The following is a 6,612-nucleotide window of genomic DNA, read 5'->3' on the forward strand; positions in this document are numbered from 1 at the left end:
ATGAAATTAGACCAAAATTTCCAGATCAGTCCTATAATTCATTATCAAAATTCCGAAAGTCTCGAAATTAAATTTGGATCTCTAGAACTAAAAATGAACCTTTAGATCATTACATGCTTATGCTTAAAACGGTAAAAATCTTCCAAAAACTCTTCCAAAACTTATCCGAGCCTCATGGGATCCCAACAAAGTATACTAACAAGTCCCATAATATGACACAAACTTAGTTGTTCCTTCGAATCACCAAAAACAACGCAAAAATACTAAATTCAAATCGGATTCAAGCCTATGAACTTTGAAACTTCTAACTTTAACATCCGATGCCGAAACACGTCAAAACTAGTCCGAATGACTTCAAATTTTTCACACAAGTCACATTCGACATTACGGACTTGCCCCATCTTTCGGAACCGCATTCCAACCCCGATATCAAAATTTTCACTTCCGGTCGTATTTTCTCAAAAACCTTCAAATTTCTATATTTAGCCAAATGACTTCAAAATGACCTCCGGACATCCGAATTCACTTCCGATCGCGCTCCCAACTCCAGAATCACCATATGGAGCTATTCCCAGACTCAGAATCGCAAACGGATATCTATAATACTGAAATGCCTTCCAACCCAAATTTATGCAATTCTTCTAAAATACTAACTTCCACAATATACGCCGAAATGCTCACGGGTTATCCAAAACCAAATCCGGACATACGACCAAGTCTGAAATCATCATACGAACATGCTGGAACTTTCATATCCCAATTCCAAGGTCGTTTACTCAAAATTCCAATCTTAGCCATTTTCTTCAACTTAAGGTTGCCGCAATGAAAAGTTTCTTTCCAATTTGACTCCGAATTTCCCGAAATTCAACTCTGACCATACGTACAAGTCAATATACCTGAAATGAAACTGTTCATGACTTTCAACTGCTGAACGACGCGCTAGAGCTCAAAATGACCGGTCGGGTCGTTACAATATCAAGGTATATTCGATATATATAGTATAATATAGTATATATATATATATATATATAAGAACATGAAGAGCTCGTAACACAGTGACGGGTTCTTTTAGGTATTGATACACTTATAAATTGATTCATTGACTTATAACTTACTCATATATATATATATATATAAGCTATATTCGATATAATATTAGCTAATGCACTATATTCGATATAGTATAGTATAGTATATACTAAGTGTATTACATTTATTAAGTGTATAGTATAGTGTATTATATAATACATTATACTATATATATAGTATAGTATATATATATATATATATATATATATATATATATATATATATATAAGCTATATTCGATATAATATTAGCTAATGCACTAATACTTAGTGCATAGTATAGTATATATACTAAGTGTATTATATATCAAGGTATATTCGATATATATAGTATATAGTGTATATTATATATATATATATATAAGCTATATTCGATATAATATTAGTTAATGCACTAATACTTAGTGCATAGTATGGTATAGTATATATATACTAAGTGTATTATATATACTAAGTGTATAGTATAGTGTATTATATAATACACTATACTATATATATAGTATAGTGTATATATATATAAGCTATATTCGATATAATATTAGCTAATGCACTAATACTTAGTGCATAGTATAGTATATATACTAAGTGTATTATATATCAAGGTATATTTGATATATATAGTATAATATAGTATATAGTGTATATATATATATATAAGAACATGAAGCGCTCGGAACACAGGGACGGGTTCTTTTAGGTATTGATACACTTGTAAATTGATTCATCGACTTATAACCTACTCATATGCATGTATATATATTAACAATAAATTAAAACGTCTTGACTTATATCAATATATATATATATATATATATATATATAGCTTAAATTGAATTAAAATCCTAAATTTATACTACATATGTACATAATTTTAAATTGAATTAAAAGTAATTTAATTTTTTTAGAAATAGCGACCAACTTTGGTCGCTATTTTGGTCAAAAAGTCAAAACTTATTTTGCTACCAAAATAGCGACCAAAGTTGGTCGCTATTTTTAATTCCAGTGTCAAAATCGGGTTTCCCCTCCCATTCTTTCAAAAAAATTCCCTAAAATTTCTCTTTTCTCTCTCACACTCAAACCCCCCCCCCCTCCGACTCCCAGCAGCAGCGGCGCCACCCACGCCACCGACGACCGCCGACGGTAGCAGCTCCACCGCCGGCGACCTCCATTCCCAAGGTAGGTTTCTTTCTCCTTTCTTTGTTTTTTTCGAAATACAGTGATTTTGTTTAATTTATCCATGTTAGGGTTCAAAGTTATATATTATTTGTTCAACCATGTTAGGGTTCAAAGTTAATTTCTCCATATTAGGGTTTAATTTCTCCATGTTAGGGTTCAAAGTTAGCTCAACCATATTAGGGTTCAAAGTTATATATTATTTGCATTTTTTAGGGTTCTTATTAATACATTTAGTCCAAAATATTTAGTTTTACCTACTAATTTGGGGAAGAAATTGTTTGAAGAGAAGAAACCCTAAGAGTTGCACCTTTAGGATTATGTATTGGAATTTTAGTTTATAAATTAAAATTTTAGGATATGACTTGAACTTTTGTGGATATGAGTTGAACCTTTAGGATATGAATTGAACCTTTAGGATATGAGTTGGACTTTTAGTTTATGTATTGAAATTTTAGTTTATAAATTGAAATTTTAGGATATGACTTGAACTTTTGTGGATATGAGTTGAACCTTTAGGATATGAATTGAACCTTTAGGATATTAGTTTATGTATTGGAATTTTAGTTTATAAATTGAAATTTTAGGATATGACTTGAACTTTTGTGGATATGAGTTGAACCTTTAGGATATGAATTGAACCTTTAGGATATTAGTTTATGTATTGGAATTTTAGTTTATAAATTAAAATTTTAGGATATGACTTGAACTTTTGTGGATATGAGTTGAACCTTTAGGATATGAATTGAACCTTTAGGATATTAGTTTATGTATTGGAATTTTGGTTTATAAATTGAAATTTTGTGGATATGAGTTGAACCTTTAGGATATGAAATTGAACCTTTAGGATATTAGTTTATGTATTGGAATTTTAGTTTATAAATTGAAATTTTAGGATATGACTTGAACTTTTGTGGATATGAGTTGAACCTTTAGGATATGAATTGAACAATTAGGATATGAATTGGACTTTTAGTTTATGTATTGGAAATTTAGTTTATAAATTGAAAGTTTAGGATATGACTTGAACTTTTGTGGATATGAGTTGAACCTTTAGGATATTAGTTTATGTATTGGAATTTTAGTTTATAAATGTCACGACCCAAATTCCGGTCGTGATGGTGCCCAACACACTACTAGGCAAGCCCGACCATTATTCAACACTTAACCCAATTTATCAAAAATAGCGGAAAGAAATATCAATTAAGCAAGATTAAAGTACTGAAGAATTTAACAAAATACACAATATAATCTCACTAGGACCCGGTGTCACGAATCTGAGCCTCTAGAATACAGAATATCATCCTAATACATGGTATATCCAAAGTCTGATAATGCGGAAATAAAGAGATAGGATAGGAGGGAGAAGATCAATGGATGCGAACGCCGTGCTACCTCGATACTCCCAGAAGCTGGATCTGGTGATCAACTGGATCTACTGAGCCTGAGACTGCCCTGGATCTGCACACAAGGTGCAGAGAGTAAAGTGAGTACTCCGACCCAGTGAGTAATAAAAGTAACTACAGTCCGAAGATAAGAAAATCCAGTAAATACACAAAGTAAGCTAAAATCCAAATATACAGCAACATGTGGAACTGAGCAGCTAAATAAGGGTATAAATAGAAATACATGAATGCAATGCAATGCATATGATGGTACATTCCAGTACCCACTGCGGCGTGCAGCCCGAGCCATCCATATTTATTTATCGTCGACGGCGCTCACTGGGGGTGTGTACAGACTCCGGAGGGGCTCCTACAGCCCAAGCGCAATATCTTGGTCAGTCATTGTTACCTGACCGGTCAGCCATTGTTACCTGACCAATTTATATCATACAGTGCCATTGTTACCACTGTTCAAGTATATCATCCAGTGTCATTGTTACCACTATTTCAAGTATATCACACAGTGTCATTGTTACCACTGTTTCAAGTATATCACACAGTGTCATTGTTACCACTGTTTCAAGTCACTTTATAATCAGTCCAGAAAATAATATAATAAGCCCCTTGGGCATTTACAAAACAGAAGTTCCCAGCCCGGAATACATTTAAAAATATCATTTAAGTTTTCAACACTTAGAATTATGGCTGAGTTTGCAAAACAGCATTTAAAACCTTGGACTGAAATTAAATGATATGCAAATCATGCTAAGCAGTAATATCAATCCTCGAAGGATTTTACAAATCGGCACAAGGCCCCAAACATGGCATCAAGCCCAGTAATATCAATGAAGTATGTGTATCAATCACCAGTATAGTATAAACATCACACGGGATGGACCAAGTCACAATCCCCAATAGTATCCGACCACGCACTCGCCATGGAGTGAGTGTCACGCCTCAATATAGCGTTACAATGTGAAAGTCCGGGGTTTCAAACCCTCAGAACAGCATTTACATCTATTACTCACCTCAAGACGGCCAAAAGTCTACTCCGCGATGCCCTTTCCTTTCGATTCAACCTCCTCGCGCGTCGAATCTTTCCAAAACCACAAGGAATATATTACAACAGGCTAAGGGAATATAACCCAATCGAAAAGACTCGAAAAATATCGAAAATTACGAAATTTGCAAAACCCGAGCCCCGGGCCCACTTCTCGAAAAATTACGAATGTCATATCACCGGATTCCTTGTCTTGCCACGAGTCCGTACATATAAAATTTACTAAAATCGGAGTTCAAATGAACCCTCAAATCTTCATTTTAGAATTTCAATCTCAAGCCCTAATTTCTTATAATTTGGCTATGTTTTCATGGATTTCAAGGATGATTCTTCAATAAAATCATGTATTTAACTCATAAAACTTACCTCCAATCGATCTCAGTTGAAACTCCCTTCAATCCCCGTCCAAAAGCTCTCAAAATGACTGAAAATGGTGGGAAAATGACCCAAAATCGGATATAAACTCACTGCCCAGATTTTCGGAATTACTGTTCACCCGCGCGGTACTGTTCACGCGCGGGTTACTGTTCACTGCTGCTAAAAAATACACCAGCAGCCAATTTAAATTGCAGCACAGCCATTTTTCACTAAAATGGCTCTAACTCCATCATACGAACTCGGAATTAGAAAATTCTTGTTCCTATGAGTCACAAATAATAATACTAACACAACCTTTCAATCGAAACTCAATTCGGAGCTCATTTGCCCAGTGCGATATCCATTTCGCTCGTTAAACAATTACTCATGTTTCGCGTCAAAAACCCAATCGCGACTTGATGAAATTAGACCAAAATTTTCAGATCAGTCCTATAATTCATTATCAAAATTCAGGAAGTCTCGGAATCAAATTTGGATCTCTAGAACTAAAAATGAACCTTTAGATCATTACATTTATGCTCAAAACGGCAAAAATCTTCCAAAAACTCTTCCAAAATTTGTCCGAGCCTCATGGGATCCCAACAAAGTATACTAACAAGTCCAATAATATGACACAAACTTAGTTGTTCCTTCGAATCACCAAAAACAACGCAAAAATATTAAATTCACCTCGGATTCAAGCCTATGAACTTTGAAACTTCAAATTTTCACATCCGATGTCGAAACACGTCAAAACTAGTCCGAATGATCTCAAATTTTGCAGACAAGTCCAAAATTAAATAACGAAGCTACAGCAACTCTCGGAATTCCATTCCGAGCCTCGGATCAAAATCTTACCTATCAACCGGAATTCGCCAAAATACTAATTGCCTATTCAAGCTTAATTCTACACCGGTCATCACAAAAATATTCCGGACACACTCCTAAGTCCCAAATCACCTAACAAAGCTATCCGAACCATAAAATTCACATTTCGAGCGCTCTAACACATAAGTCAATATCCGGTTGACTTTTCCAACTTAAGCTTCCTTAAAAGAGACTAAGTGTCTCAAACCTTACCAAAATCATTCAGGAATGACTTCAAATTTTGCACACAAGTCACATTCGACATTATGGACTTGCCCCAACTTTCGGAATCGCATTCCGACCCCGATATCAAAATTTCCACTTCCGATCGAATTTTCTCAAAAACCTTCAAATTTCTATATTTAGCCAAACGGCTCCAAAATGACCTACGGACATCCGAATTCACTTCCGATCGCGTTCCCAAATCCAGAATCACCATACAGAGCTACTCCTAGTCTCGAAATTCCAAACGGACATCAATAACACTGAAATGCATTTTAAGCCAAACTGATGCAATTTCTTCTAAAATGCTATCTGCCACAATAGGCGCCAAAACGCTCCCGGGTTATCCAAAACCCGATCCGGGCATACGCCCAAGTCCGAAATCATCATACGAACCTGTTGGAACCTTCGGATCCCAATTCCGAGGTCTTTTACTCAAAATTCCAATTCTAGTTCATTT

General features: G+C 34.8%; 1 long non-coding RNA gene across 1 annotated transcript; it reads right to left on the reverse strand.

Annotated features, from left to right (window-relative positions):
- Positions 1 to 3,529: 3,529 nt before the first annotated feature.
- LOC138886417 (uncharacterized) lies at positions 3,530 to 5,121 on the reverse strand. The gene is made up of 3 exons (XR_011405144.1): positions 5,073 to 5,121; positions 4,675 to 4,742; positions 3,530 to 3,722 (listed from the first exon to the last, which is right to left on the reverse strand). It is a non-coding gene; the product is annotated as an uncharacterized lncRNA (long non-coding RNA).
- Positions 5,122 to 6,612: the final 1,491 nt, after the last annotated feature.

The sequence above is a fragment of the Nicotiana sylvestris genome, chromosome 2 (assembly GCF_000393655.2).
Source record: "Nicotiana sylvestris chromosome 2, ASM39365v2, whole genome shotgun sequence".
Classification (NCBI taxonomy): Eukaryota; Viridiplantae; Streptophyta; class Magnoliopsida; order Solanales; family Solanaceae; genus Nicotiana; species Nicotiana sylvestris.